We start from the raw sequence: 19043 nt of genomic DNA on the forward strand, positions 1-19043 counted from the left end.
ATGGTCTTGCACCCCCCCTACCTCTCCTCCCTTCTTACTTTCTATACCCCTTCCCGTTCTCTCCACTCTGATAATACTTTCCTACTCTCTCCTCCACCTCCCTGCGCCCCCTCCCGCTTCCGCTCTTTCCAACTCCTTGCTCCCCTCCACTGGAACCGCCTCCCCCTTCACATCCGCTCTTCCCCCTCCTACCCTTCCTTTCGCTCTTCTCTAAAATCTTATCTTTTTCACTCACCTCCCTAGCACCCTTAGTTTCCTCTCGTTCTTCTCCCTCACCATCATTCCTCACCTCGTACTACTGCTCTTCCTTACCCTCTCCATCCTCCCTACCTCCTTTCTCCCCACCCCCTGCTCTCATCTAGACCTACTCTTTCCTCTCTTCTTCCTCACACATTCTTGCATTACCTCTTACCCCCTCTCTTACCTCCACTAACTGCCATGACCTTTGCCCCTGGCCCTCACTGGCAAGTCAGCCTTCCAGTTAGGGCCAGGTCAAAGGCCTTAAAACCTCATCCAAGACTCTCTTGGAGTCAGTCCTGGCGCCTTGTCACCAGGCTCATAACCATCACGAAGACCAACATTAGAATGGGACTATTTACTTGGGACTATTTAACTTGGGGTGGGGGGTGGAGGGGGGGGGTTCAGCCAACATGGAGGCACACACATAGCTCAGTTACAAGGAACTGAGCTATGAGGTCTAGTCTTTTGGGTGTGGCAGGCCTGGGACTACTTTACCTGGACTACTTTGGGTGTGGCAGGCCTGGGACTATTTTACCTGAGACTATTTAAACCACACCCAAACAGCAGAACATGCTCTGCGTTATTCTGCTGTTGGCAGCGTAACGCTCACCGTGTGTCATGATCCACAGAACATGCCCCTTATCACAACGGGGCTTGCACTCCTTGATACTCCCAACATGGCCGTCTAACGTGCAACATCTTCCTTGTCTTTACGTCAGACGTAGCGTATTTACAAATAGGCTGCGCCCGCGCGTCTCAATGCTACTGCAAGCAGCGACTAGACGTGTGCTCCGTAGTTTGCTACACTGTTATCCTTGTTCCTGGACCTCCTAATTCCATTTCCATTACCCTCTTCCTTCTTCCTTGTTTCCCGGACTCGTGTGCTCTGTGCTCACCTTCTTCGTTCCTGGATCCCAGAGTGTCTGAATCCTGGAGCTCTGAACGCACGCTGGAGTCAGAAGAGGCTTACGCGGGCTTATACAAGACCAGGTCCATGCGTAAGAAGACACCACCCAAGAAATCCTGCAAGGATCGCTCCCAGGTGAGAAAGGGGGAATTCTGTGACACCGTGTCTAGTTCTTTGATGCCAGCTTACCCGAAACCAAGGACCTGCAGAGAGAGAAGGAACACTAGGAAACTTATCTGGAACAGTATCCTGTCTTCAATCCATCGCCGACTTCAGTTCCACTCACCTGAAGGTACGAACTCCATCATCCCGCACAACATGCATCCTGGAATACCATAACCTGGAAAGAGGAGAAAGAAAGACAGCATTAGTAAGCGTTTACTCACGTTTCCTCCCGAATGAAGAAAGCCACACAATTCTTACCTGGGAAGTCATCTCCTGGTCAGTATCATTGCTGGAACATTACGGCGCTCGGCGAGGAACATCACAACCTGCAAGGAGAGAAAAGACACAGGTTAGCAATATAAAAGGCGAAACAGCGCCATGCATCGCGCATTACTCACCGGACAGCATCATGCACACCGCGCTTTCGCCTACCGGCTCATGCTCATCTTCAAACTGCATGACAACACCAAAATACCTTTCCATACCTAAAAGGAAAGAAGCAAGACATTATTATTCGAACTAAGAGGAACATAAGAACTGCATATAAAGACTGTAAAGCAGCAAACCTACGGATTCGCAGCAGGCCTGGATTCCCTTGCACCAGTGAAGTAACTTGGTCGCTGCTCGCCCCACACATCTACGCGCCCCTGCCACGAGGAGCAGGACAGAGAATCCGCCTTTTACAATATTAAGGTGAGGAGAAGGCCCAAGGGGGAGGAAGAAGTTGAGACCAAGGGAGGTGGGAAAACATAAAGACAATCTGGTATTGAATCCAGCTCTCCTATATTGCAGATCCATCTTTAACCAGAGGCCTTACCAAGGGACCGGGAGAGGGTTCGAGAGTGCAAATCATCCAACCAGGGCTGGATGGTGTCCCCGTGGATAACAGGTGAGCGTAGCACTAACACCTACCATTCCGTCACACACCTCTGCCCCTCCCTACTCCCTCCTCACGTCTGCAATATTGTAAATTGTTCTTTATACTGTTTTCGAGTTGTGATTCAATTGCCATCTTATGCTTGTTGTATTTTGCTTGTTTTCATGTAAAGCACTTTGGATTAAAGGGCTATATAAATTCAATAAAATACAAATACAAAATTTGGGGGTAGGGGGGGAGACCTTACTCCAATACTGGACTTGGGCTTGGACCCTTCAACTGGAAGCTGTAGACAACACACTAAGGCGGCAATGACATTGAGACAAGCAATGTCCACACTACCCTACCCCTGGTAGACACCTGGCGTGAATTACATCCTCAAAAAAGGGAATACACATTCTACTCCGGGGAACATGCGTCCAGTTCAAGGATCGACTACTGGTTGTGTTCCTCTGAGCTGGTCACAGAGGTTGAACAGTGTACCATACTACCGCAGACATTGTCAGACCACTCCTCGGTCCTCCTGCAGCTGATCCCAAGGAATACAATACATACCACCCAGAACTGGCGCATGCCGCCAGACCTGCTGCGGAACAAATCAGTGATAGAACCTCTCCGAACCGAAATAGAGGATTTCTTTGCTCGAAATGTAGGGTCAGTACAGACCCATAGGTCGGTATGGGAATCGTTTAAAGTCTGGCTGAGAGGCCACCTGATGGGAATATCCTACCGCAACCTTAGGGATATATGAAAGGATCTGTTACAGGCTGAACGCGAGCGGAGGGATCTTGAGACACAACAACCCAATAGTGACGGGAAAGAACACCTGCAGAAAATACAGACTCAAATGGACAAATTCAAAAGCCTGCCAGACAGAGAATTACACCACATAACCCAACCCACTAGGGCCAGGAGATATGGAGAAGGGAATAAGGCCAGCAAATCAATGGCAACCCTTATCCGAACTGACCAGGGAGCGAGACAAATTACCAGCATCTGCGACTCTCCGGCATCAGTACAAACGCCCCCAGAATCAATCAATGACGTATTCAAACAGTTCTACTCCAAGCTCTATACAAACGCAGACACAGCGAACCCTGAGGAACTCAAAGAATATATAGACTCCATCCCAATACCCAGTCTAGGAGATGAGGAAAGGGCACTGTTGGATCTGACGACTGAGGAAATCTAACAAGCCATTGCTGATCTAGGAGCAGGCAAGACACTGGGGTCGGACGGCATCCCAGTCGATCTCTACAAGGTGTTCAAGTCTCAGATGGCCCCTAGATTGTTGGAAGTATGGGAGGAAGCACTTGAGAGGGGTGACCTACCAAACACCATGAGAGAGGCGGTAATAACTGTCCTGCTTAAGCCACACAAGCCCCCACAGGATCCCTCATCCTATCGCCCCCTGTTATTAATTAACACGGACGCAAAAATGTACGGCAAAGCAAGAGCAAATCTCCCGATTCCTTACATGAACAAGTAAATCCACACATACCAATCGGGATTTATCCCAACCCGATCAACTGCACTGAATCTAAGGAGGTTCTTCGCCATCACATCACAACTGGATCCAAACGCCAAAGCAAACACAATCACCCTGGACGCTGAAAAAGCATTTCACTCAGTATCTTGGAATTATATGTTCTCGATCCTGGGGTAAATGGGGTTTTGCCCAACATTCATAGGTTACATCCAAGTGTTATACAAGAAACCAGCCGCAATGGTTAGGACGAACAATACCATATCATCCTCCTTTACAATGGAGAGGGGCACTCGACAAGGCTGCCCACCATCCCCATTTATATTCGCCCTTACAATAGGGCGGCTAAGGTGAGACACGAACATACCTGGAGGGGAATCCGCATCAGGGGTGCCCCCAACTCCTCTCATTATATGCGGATGACACGATGATATATGTTAAGACATCCTGAAACACACCTTCCCCCTATCATGAAGGAAATATCCACATTCTCAACCTACTCAAGTCTGAGATCATCCCATTGACGCCAAACACGGGGCAATCACAGGCTGCAAGCGGTTTCAAATGGGCCCCTAACTCTGCACGCTACCTGGGCATACAAATGGCCACCGATAGGCAGACCCTCTACACAAACAATTATGAACCATACTTGCAAACTCTGGAACACAAACTCAAAGTATGGGGTGCACTGCCAATATCCCTATATGGGCGGGTAGCCCTACTCAAAATGGTCATGGTCCGCAAACTGTTGTACCTGTTCTGTGGCATCCCTATATGGCCAGGCAGAGAATTCTTCCAGAAACTACAGAAATTATCCACAGCATTCGTTTGGGGCGGGAAATCGGTGAGACTCAACTGGCAAAGAATGTGCGAAAGATATGAAACTGGTGGGCTGGCAGCCCCAGACTACACATTATATTTCCACGCAGCACAGGCACACTTCGCCAAATACTGGTCGAATACAGCCGAGCCACACGCTCACGTGCGGGCTGACAAGTTCGCAGTAGCCCCTACAATCATACAGGCGATGCAATTTGCTAAAATCAAAGGAAACATTAAGGAGGTGGATCCAGTGGCCACAACAGTACGAGCTTGGGCTAGCCTGTTTGCAAGAGTGGGCTACGAGAACCCATATTGGCCGGTTGTTTCCCTATGGCACTACCCAGATCTAGAACCCACTATTGACACCGCGCTACAAAGGAAATGGGATGCTGGTAAGGAAATAAGATTAGGGGATTTATACCCACATGGTAGATTTGCCTCACTAGAAATTGTCCAGGGCAAAGTGGGATCGGGTCTCATTACTACTCTACAGTACTACCGCATGAAAGCAGCATGCAAAAGGAAATGGCCTACATTTCCCATGGCTCCCGAGACACATCAATTCATAACGACAACTATGTCACATGAGGGGTTCACAGGCACAATATCCAGTCTATATGGGGCAGCCCAAGAACATACTCCGTCCAGAAACTGCATGAATGAAACTAAAATTGGAGCGGGATTTAGGCATCACCATTGATGACTCCAAACGGGCCAAAGACTGTCAACATACCAAGTCCATCTCACTAAACTCGAATTTTAGACTAATTCAATTTAAAATCCTAAATCATCTGCATATAACACCACACAAGGTCTCCAAGTTCGGCCCTGCCCAAAATGCAACCTGCCCTAAATGCAATGCTAACACGGCAGACTCCATTCATATGTATTGGGAATGCCCCCCTGTCAAAGCATTCTGGGAAGAAGTGGCTAGAAGTGTAAGCGACATCACCGAGCTGATTAACCCAGCTACCCCATTGAAGTACTTGTTGGGAGACATAGGTAAGGCTTCGATCAAAATCTGCCGTTTTGTCACCATTGCAGGGGCAGTAGCCAAGAAGAACATTTTACAAGTATGGAAATCTAAAACAGCCCCAAACCACAAAACGTGGCTACCAGACTTACTATATGTACAGGAGAATGAGGAACACTACATGAGAAGTATTGCGGCAGTGTGCAGACCAAAGGACATATGGACCCCACTGGGGGCATACCTCAACTGTACCCAAGACAGTGACGATGAGAATATAGAATGAAAACTTTTCGCATTGTACAAACTGAACTGAAAGTAAACATGGAAATGCTGTTCGATTGTTTAACCCTACTGTCCACTATGGTGGTGCAATAATGTATTCTTGTGAAGTGCCTGTCAAAATTAAAATAAAGGTTTTTTTAAAAAAATATATGAATTAAACTGTGTATTACATATTGCCATTGCCAGTGCCACCAGCACTGGGCTTCCATTCTTCCAAATGTTGCATTGATCACAAAATCGCACTGTCGCACAGCAAATTAAGTCTCATGAAGGGCCGAAGTTCTGTCTGCGGGCCGTGCCCCTGTGTTGATGATGGCAATCACAGTTGAAGAAGAAAAGAAAAAGTTGTAATTCATTACTCCACTATGACAGTTTCCATCCGTGCCATGCGAGAGACAATTTGCCATTAGGACAATTCCTCTGGTTCAGAAGAAACAGCACCAAGAAAAGGGACTTTAAGAAAGAAGCAAATGAATTGAGAACCAAGCTTCACAATAGAGGGTACCCTATAGATTTACCAGCCAAAGCTCTGGAAAGAGCCACCAACAATAATCGTGATTACTTAATGGAATACAAGGAACAATGGTCATCCAAGAAGGAAGACCAGAAATTAGTGTTTGTTAATACTTACAGTAACCTATCAAAAAAATGATAAACAAAAATTGGAAGGTTATGGAGAAAGGTAAATGTTCAATTAGCAAACCATTAATAGCCTTCAGAAGAAGCAAAAGGACCAGATCACCAGAAATGATATAAGTATAAGAATACAAGGGTAAAAAACGCGGACAGAAACATGGGGTATCCCACCGGTAAAGGGTAATTTCCCTTTAGCAAATACTTATGTTGCACACAAACAACAAAGACTGTAGAAGTGGATATTGGATTCCCTAAACCTTGGAGACAAACCGGATTTACAAATTGCAATTCTAAAATGGTGATGTATGGCACATAGTGCCCCTGTCGAAAACTGTATATAGGGAAAACAGAAATGAAGATCAAAACCAGAATTACTGAACACGAAATCTGCATAAAAAAGCATGTTCCGAATGCACCACTTGTATCACACTGGATAGAAGGAATCCATACAGTAGAACAGATCCAATGCACAGTCCTGTTCCAGCTGAAAACAAGCAATGACATGAATAACAATAAAAAGAAACTGCTGAACAAAGAACAACAGCTGAATTTCCTAACCAGAAGTGTACATAAGGGTTTGAATGAACGCATTGAAATGGTGGTCCATTTACATATAGGCAGAAACTAAGGGCCTCCAACACGCATCCCTGGCGTACCCCCAGTTCAACTGGAAAGGAACCTGTATAATGCCCATTGGCACCATTCCTGACACATGCTTGCGTGGGGCCATGAAACCTGGTCAAAGGTTTACCAGGGGCCGCTGGCAATTCATGGACCCGAGCATGGCCCACAGCTTAGCATGGTGGACTTTGTCAAATACTGTGCTCAGATCTATGAATGCCAAATAAATGGGCTTCTACTTCAAGTATAGGGAATGTGTCAATAGAGGGGGAGTACCTGCTCCGCTGTACCCAGCCCTGGCCTAAATCCTAGCTGGACCGGAGAGAGAACTTCGCTACTCACAACCGAGTCCTCAAGTCGGGCCAGAATGGCACAACATAATATTTTAAATAGAGAATCCAAGAGTGAAATAGGTCTGTACGTGTTACGCTAACCTGGTATCCACGGGGGCGCCGCACAATACTGGATGGACGTCTAAGCGCTATCCCGGACCCCTTTCTGCTTGGTTACGTGCCAGACCTTGGGTAGCACCTATAACATGAGAATGGAGGGTTAGGATACTGGTTCTGTGATGGGTGGACTCCCACCTCCCTCTGGTCCAAATCCCCTCCCTTGGGGTTATTGCTCACCTTAGGTTTTTGTGTGTTGAACTCTCCGTTCTGCGTATCTGTGCAAGGGCGTGTGGTCGATGCGGGCGTTCCGTGGACCTAGTTGCTTCACTGGTCCGTATGCCCTTATGTCGGGTCCAGACCGGCTGTGACTGAGACTCTGCTTGCTGTTTTCCAGGTGAGTTATAATGTCTTTTCAGTCTTTATTCTATCTCTTCATTTCCCTTCGTTTTCTCTGTCTTCTTAGCGTCTTTGCTCCACTACGCTGTTCCCTAATAATGTCTCTTTTTATTTTCACAGGGATAATTGCGATTTTCGGAGTTGCCACGCCGGATGGCGAAAACCACGGTGAGTAATTGATGCATGGTGCGCGGCGCTGTTTGTTAGTGTTAATTGCTAACCTGTGTTCTCTTCCCTTCTTTGTACAGGTTGCAGCAATGTTTCGGAGTGATGAGCGATCGAAGCGCTGCTTGCCCAGGTAAGAATTGTTGTTAATGCTGTCTTTGTTCCTTTACCGTTGCAGGCTGCGGTGAAATCCAGAGATGGGCGAGGTAAGCGAAGCGCAGGATGGTTTCAGGACCGGTTACTCACAGGTAAGTGTTCTTGCTCGCTAATGCTGTTCTTGTTCTTCCAGGTTAGAAATGGAATCCAGATCAAGGACTCAAGATCGGGCCGCCGGAGAAGCAGATGAGCAGGAGCTGAACACGGTGAGCGTTACGCTGCAGGAGTGCAGAATAACGCGAAGCGTGTTCTGCTGTTTGGGTGTGGTTTAAATAGCCCAGGTAAAGTAGTTCCAGGCCAAGTAGTTCCAGGCCCAGCCACACCCAAATCACTAGACCACATGGCTTGGTTCTAAAGAACTGAGCTGTGTGATAGGCCTCCTTGTTGGATTAAGGTCCTAAACTGGTGTTGCTTTATTCCTGATAATGAGCCTGGCTGACTCCATGTATGTTTCTGATGGTGTTGTAAGGCCCCTGAGGCCAGTGTGAAGGGCCTTAGCCCCACTGCTACCAGGGGGCCGTTATATCTGAGGGGCTCAGGAGCATGGATCGGGACAGTACGAAGCAGGGGGAGCCTGAGATCCCTTTTTGTATATTGGCTGGATAACCGCCATGGACCATGAGGGTGGGATAGACCCACCCGCGCATATTGCATTAAAACCTTGTGTTAGAACGGGTGCCAAGAGATCCGGAGTCATAACAAATAAATCACCAGGGACATTATCTGGCCCCGGAATTCGGTTACAGCGCTGGCAACCAATAGCCTTCTTGATTTCGTCCACTGAGAAAACAATGCTTGCCTCAGTGCCCATCCCATCACTACATCCCGGGGGGTGCCCCTAGGCGCTAGACCTTCATCAGCCATACTCCCTGCAGTGTATAAAAGGTAGAAAAATGGTCCATCCAGGCTTTATCTGGAATATGTCCATATTAAATTTATAGTATGGGCCCTTCTGGGAAATCTCCCAAAATAATTTGGAGTCCTTATCCCTTGCAGCTACCACCCAGGCTTCCAATGCTGCCCAAAGCAAGTAAGAGGTTCTTCCTAGCTTTGGTGCCTTCAGAGTCGAACCACCCCTCCCCTCTCCTTCCTCCTCGTTTACCTGGGGCACAAGAAAACAACTGGGAGAGCTGAGTCAGCATGCTTCCAAACTCCTCCAGTATATGTTCACTCTCCAGGTTCCCCGACAGCAGAGTTTCAAGTTCTCGTGAACTTGATAATACTGCCTTTCTTCATAATAAATCCTTCTTATCCTCCTTCCATTTAAGCCTACGCCGGGATGTATCCAAGGATACTTCCAGGGGATATACCTGGCCAGCCTGTCCACCGTTGGGGCTGACTTAATCTCATGTTTGATGGGAAAGTGGTCACTACAGATATTATCCAACACCCCAAACCCTTTTATGAGACCCCAATGCTCAACTGGCACACACAAATATTCAATCGTTGAGCTAACCATTGCAGAGGAGACAGTGACTCTGCCAGGAATGTCCCCACCCAGTCTCCTATTTGTTGACCGCAGTCCCCACTCAGAGATGGTGCCAGAGACCGAACCATTCCGCACAGAGCCTAGTGTTCATCATAACAGGAGGGGACTTCCCTGCCACAGAGTCTTCTATGTTATCGTGTAAGTTGTTTTCTGGTCCACCCCCCAGTTTCGCATTAAAGCCTCCTCCCAATACCAAACACACATTACCCATATGGAGCCTGGTAGAAAGCTCCTACATGACAAAATCCAACACACCCAGACAGTTTTCCCCATACTGTTTGTGGGGACTATTATAAAAACGAACTGGCCCGTTCTGAGGATTGTAACCGTCAATGTATATGGCACTGGGGTTGTCAAAACCACCTGTACACTCTCCAGGTTTGTTTTGACCAAAATACATAGCCAGCATTCTCCCTCGCTCGTTTCTCTCCACCAACCACTGGTATGAGAGAAAACCATCAACATTGACCTCATCCTGGTACCATGTTTCTTGGAGCAGTACAACATCTACTTCACTAGATGTGATCTGTGTCTCTGAACAGGCCAGCCTTGTTTTTATTTCGGCCACATTCCACGACAGTGATGACAGATTTATCTCCCCCGTCCACAAACCCTACATTGGGAAGGCCCAGAGCAGCACCCGGTGTTAGTTACCTCTTGCAACTGTCATGGGCAACCCCAGGGGACTGGCATGATTCGATGTCGTCCATATCAGTCAGACAGGTGAATTGATTCCTCTAGGCAAGCACCGAGTCAGATACACTGTCACCCCCTCCACCCTGCATCCCCCACCATATGGGTGCTGAACCACTTGGAAGGGGGTCCGGCATGGGCCCAAGGGCATTTTTGAGTGAACTCGACCCATGTCCCTAGGTGCTGCCCCTCCTTTCTCCCTGTCCTGGGGGTAGAAAGGGGTAAAGGGGACCAACCAGGCCCTAAGATTTTAACTGGGAGTGGTCAGGTTAGACTCTACCAGGTACTTGGTCACCTGTGCGGTTTTGAAAGTTACCACCACACAGTCCCCAGCTATTGATGTTGCCATTCAGCCCACCCACGGTACTCCACGGGCCATTAGAATCAAACAGGGATCTATAGAGCCCCCCTGAATTTGTGAATTCACCCATTGAGTTGATTTATTGATCAGTGCCCCACAATTTTCCATGCACCCAGTTCCCAAGGTTGGTACATTTAATATTACACCCACCAGTGGTAGAGCTTCCGGCGACAACTGGAGGGAGTGGCACCTTGGATCTGCCTTGACCTGTACCGGCAGTGGGCCCCTCTGGTTATGGCTTGTACCCCATATTGGGTACCTGTAGGTTTCGAATGCTGGGGTAAAGACTGAGGTCTTCCTGACATCAGGGGGAGCATACGCTGACTGGGAGGATGGTTGGAGGGAGCATGTATTTCCACAGGAACCACTGGTTCTTGGCTCATAGCCTTCTCCCCACTCACCCCTATGCCTCTTCTGGCATACTCTCTGGTTCAATTACCAAAGAGGGAGAAACATTATTGCCCCCGTAGGGAACATTGTGCAGGTCAGCCTGGCCATGGACACCTGTTGCTGAAGACAGTGAGGAGATTGCTGATACAGCATCCAGGCTGGACAACGGGCGAGGGACAGCCACGGAGCATGGACCGTCCGTCGCCCCGAGTGCTGGCCTGGTTGCCTCTTGGGAGCTTGCTTGCTGGGACAAGTTTACACAATGTGGCCCGCCTCCCTGTGGAGGTAATTGCCAACTTTGCCACCCTAATCTGCTCCTCCAGTCGTATGACTTTTTGTAAGTAAGAATCCAGATTTGCTTCCACCTCCCCCCCTTTGAAACCCTGCAACACTCCAGGTGCTCCCTCTGCTACAGCCACTATATTCTCCAGCAGAGGGGATTTTTCCTTGTCCTTAACTTTTCTGACTTTCTTCGGGCCCTGGGTAGCCAAGAAGCTTGTGGTCGGTTTACGTTTCACCATGATCAGCACCCCCCTTTACCACAATCACACAATTGCTCTCATCTATCGCTCCTGGGGTAACCTTAGTTTGCCATAAGGTAAAAATAGAATTAGTAGAATTAATGATCAATACAAATATGATTCAAAAGTCTAATTCAAGCTAAATGATATCTTTAAAAAAAATGAGTTAAAAAGATGATGTTAGGATAAAATCAATACAAATAAGTTAAAAGATTAAAACAGGGGAGCATTGTCCGATTAGCTCACGGGGGAGTCCTGTCAGTTTGCCACCTTGGATTGACGCAGACCAGGCAAGCTCTTCAATGTAACAAAGTTTAGTTCCTCAATGTAAGTACAAGCATCAAAGCACCAAAAAGCCCAAAAACCAGGTCCACAAAAAGTTTCCACAATCCGCCAGCCCACAAGGCCTGTTTGGCCACCATCAGACCACATTGAGGGAGAGCCCATTTGCAGCGCTCGCAGCCCCCACGGGCCCCAGGTGGCCGATTAAGCAGGTTGGTAGTTTGGCAATTGGGGCTAGCGAAATGGCAGGAGGAGAGCCACCAGCTAGATGTACTCCACCTCGCAGCGTCTCTTTCTCTATCGCTTGGGTGAACTTTGACTCAGAGCATGGGACAATTTAAGCAATCAGTAGCAAGTTTTTTATATTAAGTTTATAGCAATGCGTGTCAAAAGGGGGCGGGACTAAGACCGGAAAAAGGGGCCTTTGATGGGAGACAAAAGGGGGGCTCCTCCTACTACTATAAGCATTTCACCAACCCGTCACTAGCATAAACGTTTTTCAGTGTGGACAATGTAGCTTTCCAGATTATTAAAATAACCATGGCCTCAGTGTCACACAGAGGTGAGTGAGCAATGTTTCTTTTTGTATGCACATTTATAGAACTTACTATTTGTAAAATTAACAGGAAACCAACAGGCATTACATTCTACAAAAAGAGAAAGCCACCTTGCATACATTGGGTAAAATGATCACACCTCCATCATACACTTTTTCCTTCAACCTTGTGAAGTATAAAATGCCACTGCTTATAAAAATCAAATAGGATATTCGTTCTTGTACATTCCAATTTATAAATGTTCATATGGCAGTGTTTTATATTTCACTTTTGAAAATCCTACATCTTAGGAAAATCCATGTGTGATAGTAAAATATCTGAGCAAAATCTGTTTTTATGTTCCAGCTCTGGTCCAGAGAAACTATTTGGCCATTGTAAATGGCCATCAAATTAAGAATAACACCACCCACAAACACCCGATTAAATCCTCCTCTATTGTTACTCTTACTCCATTAAAGCCCAGAGTTCAAGTACTTTATTTTTCACACTTCGACCCTTTGCGTTTCAGATGCTTTTGTTTGGCAGTGGCTTCATAAATATCACTCATTAACAGAACATTATCAATTGGAGCACAAGTATTTCCTAATAAAATCTATTAACAATTCAACTCTAGATAATCCTGTGGCAGAGGCAGACACATATACATTAGGACGTACTACAAGCAGTGACAAACAACCTACATTCATTATTGTCCTTTGAGGTCTATATTCTACCGAGCTAAACTTGGCCTCGCCCTTCCCAACCTGTCCTGCTTGTTTCAGTTACAGTTTTACCAGCGAGCTGGAACACGGGTCTTCTGCCGGCACTGACCGATGAACCAGTGAGTACATTATAGATTCCACTAGCACTCTAAATGGAGTGTTATATAATCTAGGTGCTGTAATGGTATGTTGGTATCTCCCACAGCGGGCTGAGGAAGTGGAACAGAACAGGCGCACTTTTAATGTATTCCTCAGAGATATCATACATATAATTTATGTAAATTGTACTTTTCATATTCCAGTGGCGTGATCGAAAGGCCCAGTGTAGATGTTCACTAGTACAGCAGGTAAATGGGCTCTGTGGGGCATCACGCAGGCGAGTCCACCCCCCATGCTCCTTCAGTGAAAGGACCTAGTTCTGCGCTGAAAATTATTTCAGGAAGGCCAGATCTGAACTCTCAGCAGAGGAGACTGGCCTCTAGGGCATCATGCCACTGTTCTAGATGTGAGGCTTTTAAGATCACTGCAATAGAGGGCGGTGAACCGTAGTTTCCGAGGCCTATGTAGTTTACATGGATGATGAATGCAGGCTGAAGGATTGCGTACCTTCAGAAGACACCTGTACTTAAGTGCAGGGACGGTGTCAGGGCGTTTCAACTTTTTCAAATGGAAGGGGCCTCGAGCCTTAGGCGGTGTCCAACAACTGCCCCCAGGTTGTCAGTCAGCAATATTTTTATTTCTCTATTTTCGTTCTGGGGCTTCAAATGTGCGCTTTGCAGCACTTGCATTACAAGCTGCATTTTCTTTTCCCACGAGATATACAGAAGTGTTATCAACTCATTGCCTTCTAACACTGGTTCCTTCCAATCTCAGCCATTTGCTGACAAAGAAGGGTTTAGAGCTCTTCAGTCGGCATTTCGTGTTTAAACTCTATGGCTGCTGGCTGCCTTGTGACAATCAGCGGATATTAACCTTATCTTTGTCACCATTGTAATGTATGTATAATGCACACCAGGGTTGCTTCAGACTGTTTTCGCTCTAAGGAGGGTGATCCCGCACATGTTTAAATGGGCCCCCACACATCTTCAGCTGGGCCTGCTTGAGTAGAGTGATCACCAATCTATAGCGTGGGTGCCGCTATTCAATAGTGGGGTGACTCATCCTTGTACAAGAGCAGGGTGTTCGGTGGGTACGTTTTGCAAATACAGTAATGATATGTAGTTTATATAGAGCTTTCACCAAAATACTTTACATAGAATATATTTACATACAGTATCACCCAACCAAAGTTGGTACTCTAAAAAGCTGACGTATACGAGAAACAAAATACCATGAATGAGCCTTTAAATATAATAGCGTACACCATGCAGGCCAACACATCTATTCCATTCAAGAGATGCTAGGACATTCCTGGTTTTAACTTTGCATTTTGGAACTTGTCATTTTGGATTTCTCCATTATAAATCGAGGACTAGAGGTCCCATTATACAAATTTAAAACCAGGACTGGCCTAGCATTGCCCTAATAGAATGGATAATGTTGGCATCTATGATACATTATGAACTAAATAACTTCCAGACTATTGAAAGTTTGGCAGATAAACCACAGTGAGATAAAATCATGTGTCCAGGATCACACACTTTGTGGCGAAGCTGGCATTTGAGACCAGTCTGTAACTTAGACAAGCATATATGTTCTCATGTCTAATTGTAAGAAATGTGGGCTTATGCTGGGCTTTTAAGAATACTGTTTTATAGAAATTACTTGAAGTGCGACACAAGAAATGCATGCATTATATATTGAAATATGTTATGCAAAAAGAGTGTGATTATTTTCCTCCTCTTGCATAGAAGCCTAAGAAGGCTGAGCCAATTGGGTCACTTGGAAATGATGGAACCCCAGGATAGAAAAGCCAGGGCGTTCATGGGCTATTGGTGAGTGGGTAGGGGATGTTCACTTTCCTCCCCTGAATTTGTTTTGTTGTTATTGGAGGGGGGAGGGGGGTGGGGGGGAGCAACGATGCTTCCTGCCAGGGCTGCAATCTGGTGTAAGACGGCCCTGTCGGTGATAGGAACCAGGGGCATGGAGGTTTTGTGGGTTTCCCTTTGCCACTGTGGATGCAGTATGACTTAACTACCCGTTACTCCCACTCCTCTGAGCAGGGAAGACGCAGGAGCATAGAATGTGAACTAATAGGGCTGTGGAAAGTCTGGAGGGCGAGATGAGTGAGGTAGAGTCCCAGAGATAAAGTTCTTGTGCACTCCACCTATTTTATGAAAGTAAGGAACTACAACCAGCTGGAGATGTAGATGGAGATGTGAACCAAATCTAGCAACATACAAGGTTATGGGGGCCTAAGGAATGCTACACTCAGGGCTGCACACTTTGTTTTAGAGTGTGGTGTGTATGTGGATATTGTCCTCTTCTCCAGGTGCAAGCACGAGAACATCAAAGTGAAGGATAGGTAGGATGAATGGCATTGGCTGGATGCAAATGGCTCAAAGGGCAGTACGTGTGAATAATTGATAGCACAGGTGTATGCGGCTAATGTCACCGGACAAGGGCTCTACGTGGGTATGGCACAAGTGCTAACAATGACACTTTGGCTACAGTGGTCGTGTAGGTAAAGGGACGGGTGGGCTTGAATAAATTAAGCGAGTGGCGCATATCGATGGGAATAAAAACAGAGGGGCGGCTTCTGACCTCGCAATCCCGCGGGGTGGGGTCGGCATCGCCTCGTTTTAAGCCATGTTCCGGTCTTGCGCTAAGCCGAGGGCGACGGGGATCCTCCGCTGCCCGTCACCTGCAGAGACACACAGAAGAGCGGGCTTACATCATCAGTGCCAGGCTGCCAGCTGACCTTCACCAACCCAGACAACATCCCTCCATACTCACCCCGCTACCCTCGGGCTAGGGTACTACTTTCAACTGCTCCCCTCCCACAGTTGTACTGGTCCCCCCCGTGGCGTATCCTTCCGCGGGCCCCCACAAAGAGTCACTTGGCTTCCTCGGTCGCCATAGCAATGCCGCTTCGCTCCACCCTCGCTGTTTGAGCTCAGAGGGACAGGTTTTCTGTCCAATCGTATGCATTAGAAAGCCAGCTTTCCGCTTATACGAACGAGCTAGAGGAATTCGGTAGATTTCTATTGGCTGGCTGGGTGAAGGGCGGGCTTGTTATAGAGTCGATGTGAACAGCGAATGCAGTGTGGGTTTTTAGCAGTGAGTCGGTGAGTTTACTATGCACCTCCCCACTCCCCGAGAGTTAACATGGGCGAAAAAAAGGGGGGAATGTTATGTTAAAGGTTCTTGTACCGGGTGTATGAATGTTGTCCTGTCCTGCTGGCCATCTCGGAATGCTCTTGAGTGTGAATGTTCTGAATGTGTCCGTTGGGGGCCTTAGTTGGAGTGCACGAGGATGGCTGGTGGGTGGTCTATTAAATGTATATACTAAAGAGTAACTGGAACCATTTATCTACTGGACACAATGTGCCAGATGGCACGTGGGAGTATTTCACTCCCCATTTTTAAAGTTGGGAGTAAAATTATTTTTTAGGAAGTAAAAATGTAAGTCCCCTTCATCATGGTAGTATTTTATTTTATTTTTTAAAATTAACACTCATCATGGTAGTATTTTATAAGCGAGTGAAATTATGTTATAAATGGGGAAAACAGATTTTCTTTTGGCAATAATTATTTCTTTATTCATTTACGTTAAACGATACATGTTTATTTCTTACAACCAGGCACTAATAATAGTTTACTTCTGTGGTACTACATGAACTACTGGTCCACACATATCCATGGAGCTACTATATAGGTGACAGCAGGGGCACAAGTTTGTACATGTCTCTTTCCCGTTTTTTCATAGGAGTATTTTTTTTCTCCCTATTTTTATTTATTGGGAGTAAAAGTAGCCAATACACCCCTTATCTGTAGGGCCTACTGCAGATATGTATAATAAATATTACCTGGACTTTTTAAGCAAGAGACTCACACCTGATCTGTGTCTGGTCTACAATCACTGCGTACCAGGTTACAACAGAACCAAACAAAAATGTGGCCCACATTCACAAATCCCATTTCGTAACTTTTTTTTTTCTCTACAAACTCGTAGAGAAGTACTGGGAAATGGGACACTTGGCTAGTAACATTGGTCAAAACTAGTAGCTGATGGCTTACTCATCTTCATACTGGACCACATTGGCCTTCAGAAACTGGCCCACCGTGAATTACTAGGTCGGTCCTTTGGGCATTGCCCTATGGGCCAGTCTGACCCTGCCACAGAATAGCATTTATAGGCCCCAGCCGCCCCACCTACTACAAAGCCAGAGGAGAAGATCGATTCAAGGGCTGCCAGGTACTTTAATTGGACTGCTTGCTATTTTGTACCGTGGTGCTTCTTTTACAGTGCTGTGTGCTTTACCCGGTGCATCTTGTAGAGTTAGGTAGGCACACACCGCACTTTATATAACTAAAGCAACAGTACGTGCTGTATTTTTGATGTACCCAACTCTTCCCCTCCTTATTCACATCCTGGTTTTGCAACAATGTTATCCACTGCACACAGACATTGTATCTTTCCGTATGTAATGTGACTTATGTACAGTTATAAACCAATGTGAAATGGTGGATGGCATGCTTAGTTCTGAAGGACAACATTAGGTATATCTAGCCATAGGGCTGCCTCCTTGCAATACATATTAGATATGTGTAGCCAGAGACTCCCCCAGGACACGCCTCTACTTGAAGAGAACGAGGGGATTTCAAATTTTCTAGAAGAGCTTCTTTCCTACACTTGAATCTCCTACACTTGAATCTTCTTGCAACCACACCCTAGAAAAGCTATTAAGATGTCTACTGTCTTTAGCTCCTGCCTCATCAGGGTATGAGGTTAAGAGGGGCACCACATTCCGGTCCTGGCATTTGCTTTTTTATTTCAGTTTTACATTATGATATGATAGGTTATTTATAACACGCTTAATACCCCGAGGTTTCTAAGCGCGGCCCTGGGGATCGAACCTGTGTTGCTCTCTGTCGTCTTGCTTCCAAGGTGAGCACGTTGCCCCTGAGCTATCCTCCCGAGACATTAGTCCATGTTATTGAAATAAAGGCCCAAGTATTGAATCCCCAGATAGCAAGTGACATAAAATGAATTCTTAGCACTGGGCCGTGTTGTCCCCGGTGATATGGAGTCCCCTGTTATCCTTATCAGAATACCCAGAGTCCAGTTTATTTGATCAGATGCTCTCCACCGCTCGCATAGTTCTTTCACGGTGTAGACATATGTGCAAACCCGATCCAGCGCTCTTACTACCTTTCCCACACTGGTCCTATTACTAATCACTTTAATGTGTGCGTTTGGGAAGGGCTGCAACATTAGTGAAAGCAGATCTGACGTTATGTGAATCAATAGTTCGGCTGACTTTCACCTTTGGGGTGTTAGACAGAAACCGGGAGTAATTGAAGTCGGTGTCTGTGTTTTCCATTCCTGTTTTGTTGCCCCCATTCTACCATACAGTTATTATATACCTATATATAAATGCTAGATATTAAGATATATTGCAAAATTGTTCTAAATGCTAGATATGCTGGTAAAGGTCTGAGGTCTTCCACCCTCACATTTGAAAGTACTCACAAAACATGCCCCCAGAGGGGTTTCAGGCTACCTCAGACGACCCACTCAGTCAGCCAGATGGCTATGGAGGTGTAAATAGTTTCACAACTCTCTTGCGGGGAGACCACATCAGGATCTCAGTTTTTGAAGGACATAATTTAGCAATTTATTTATAAATTCGAAACTCGTAGAAAACTCTTCACTCAATATGAATGGGCGGTTTCAAATCCGTGGGAGCTTGTTCATTTTTTTTTAAATGGTGGGGCGTAAATATTTTGTCTGAATTGGTCAAAATACAGCAAACAAGCTACAACCAC

General features: G+C 46.3%; 2 protein-coding genes across 5 annotated transcripts in view; one reads left to right on the forward strand and one right to left on the reverse strand.

Annotated features, from left to right (window-relative positions):
- The window catches only part of LOC138453216 (protein FAM228B-like), a 530008-nt gene extending 513874 nt beyond the window's left edge, over positions 1–16134 (reverse strand). For all 3 annotated transcript variants that reach the window (XM_069605859.1, XM_069605858.1, XM_069605862.1), the window contains exons 1-2: positions 16008–16134; positions 15816–15915 (exon numbers count right to left, since the gene is read on the reverse strand). The gene's annotated coding sequence lies outside the window, so the exon portion shown is untranslated. The remainder of the gene's footprint in view (positions 1–15815; positions 15916–16007) is intronic.
- Positions 16135–16211: 77 nt separating this feature from the next.
- PFN4 (profilin family member 4) overlaps positions 16212–19043 on the forward strand; it is a 265433-nt gene continuing 262601 nt past the window's right edge. The window contains exon 1 of one of the 2 annotated variants that reach the window (XM_069605864.1): positions 16212–16339. The gene's annotated coding sequence lies outside the window, so the exon portion shown is untranslated. The remainder of the gene's footprint in view (positions 16340–19043) is intronic. The other variant, XM_069605863.1, reaches the window with a different exon arrangement.

Source organism: Ambystoma mexicanum, chromosome 4p, assembly GCF_040938575.1.
Source record: "Ambystoma mexicanum isolate Mex_15411 chromosome 4p, UKY_AmexF1_1, whole genome shotgun sequence".
Lineage (NCBI taxonomy): Eukaryota > Metazoa > Chordata > Amphibia > Caudata > Ambystomatidae > Ambystoma > Ambystoma mexicanum.